Genomic DNA, 1,759 nt, shown 5'->3' with positions numbered 1-1,759 from the left:
CGAATACAAAACTCAGAATCATCTATTTCAGGAATACACGGGCTTTTTTCCATTTCTTCCCAGTTAAGGCTCATTATTTTAGTTTGCACACTTTTTTGCACAAAAGGTGTGAGTAGGTATCTGAAGGGAGTACTAGAAGCAATCATATAATTAACTTTCTAAAAACCCACAATAAATCTGAACATTAAGGCAAGTTTTTCAAGCAAATGTTTGTTCTCTCTGTATTCTGTTGCTAAAGCGAAGCACAAGTTTCAGCAGTCTATGGAAGAACAGCATGTAAAAATATTGCTCTGGCTTGCTATTTATATACTTAGGAGAGAGTATAAAGACACAGGCCAACTTAAACTAAGGCAAAGACATGAAGATAACCTATTTCCCACAGCTATGCTCCCTTCTGGCCCTGAGGCCTTCTGTGAGATTCTTAGACATGTTATATCTATTGTGAGATTACTAAAAATTAGCTCCAATTTTGAAACATTAGTCTTGGCTAATATTTCTTCATCATGATTTTTTGGTGTATAAATGATAATGAAATAAAACAGTTTATATTTCTATCTCTTGGATGTTTTGCCTTCTATTTAGGCATTCAGTCTGACATGCCTGGGAGCGGTACTTAAAAGCAACTGGATTTCTGTGATGGCTATGTAAATAGAAATAAATAGAAATGTGAATTCAATCTTCCAAAAAATTATCATCCAATGAATCTTAGGTACCCTCTTTCTCTTCATCAGCTGAGCTCTGTAATGTCGCCACACACAATACCAAACAATCGAAGCACAGTTCCAGAACCACCTCTGTCTTTACACCAAAGCTTTCCTTGTGCCTCAACCACAGGACTACCTAACCATACTCCCTCCTATCTCTCGACTTTATCTTCTTTCTAAATTCCAGAGTGGGGACATAAAGATATACGTGGCTTTTAAAACTTATTTTAGCTTTTTAATAGAGACACCATCAAAATACTGTGTAAATCATAATGAAAATTTTCAAAGGCAAAAACATACCTGCGAAGCTGGAGATCATTACGGTGATATGAATGACTGCTTGAAAGAACAATAACTTTGGCACAGTTACTACTTTTCACCCAGGAAAGCAGTTTTTCACAGAATGGCTTGGATTTATACTTTGTATACCATTGAAAGAATAAAAATAAAGTCTAAAAGTTAGATCTTAACATATAAGAGTATATAAGAGTATTCTATAAAATATTTTATCTACCTTAGGTGATGATAAATAATTCATATATATAAAATTATAATTGCTTTTAGATCCACTTGCTGTCTTTAAAGTGAAAATGAGGGATGAAGAGCAATGAATTTTTTATTGTATCTTTAACAATTAAGAAATAAATCAGGAGGAATCTAGATTTCAAAAAAATTCTATTCTGACTGACAAAGGAAAATTTCCCAGTTCTCTACTTAAGTAATCTATCATTACTTAAAAACTATTAGGTGAGCATCTGTGAGATTTTCTAGAAATTTAGGGCCTGAACATGACCAGGAAATAATCCGGTGAAGCTAGGATACCGAACATCTGGCAGTGCTCCTCAAAGGAGTCCATACTGTGAAGAGCAGAAAGAGGAAGAGGCCACTTCTAAATCAACAGCTACCAACTAAAAAGATATTATCGCCAAATGTAACAGGTGAAACTTGATCGGATCCAGAATTGAAGAATATTTTAGGGATAACTGGGGAAATTTGAGTATGTCTTATGATACCACTGAATAATTTATTAAATGCTGGTTTTCTTTTTTTTTTTT

The 1,759-nt window shown here is 34.1% G+C and overlaps 1 long non-coding RNA gene across 1 annotated transcript; it reads right to left on the bottom strand.

Annotated features, from left to right (window-relative positions):
• Positions 1 to 50: 50 nt before the first annotated feature.
• On the bottom strand, positions 51 to 1,749 carry LOC117800411. The gene is made up of 2 exons (XR_004623090.1): positions 1,005 to 1,749; positions 51 to 132 (listed from the first exon to the last, which is right to left on the bottom strand). It is a non-coding gene; the product is annotated as an uncharacterized LOC117800411 (long non-coding RNA).
• Between the last annotated feature and the right edge of the window lie 10 nt (positions 1,750 to 1,759).

This window comes from Ailuropoda melanoleuca, unplaced genomic scaffold, assembly GCF_002007445.2.
Source record: "Ailuropoda melanoleuca isolate Jingjing unplaced genomic scaffold, ASM200744v2 unplaced-scaffold69836, whole genome shotgun sequence".
Lineage (NCBI taxonomy): Eukaryota > Metazoa > Chordata > Mammalia > Carnivora > Ursidae > Ailuropoda > Ailuropoda melanoleuca.
This window is presented reverse-complemented; position numbering and strand designations above follow the sequence as displayed.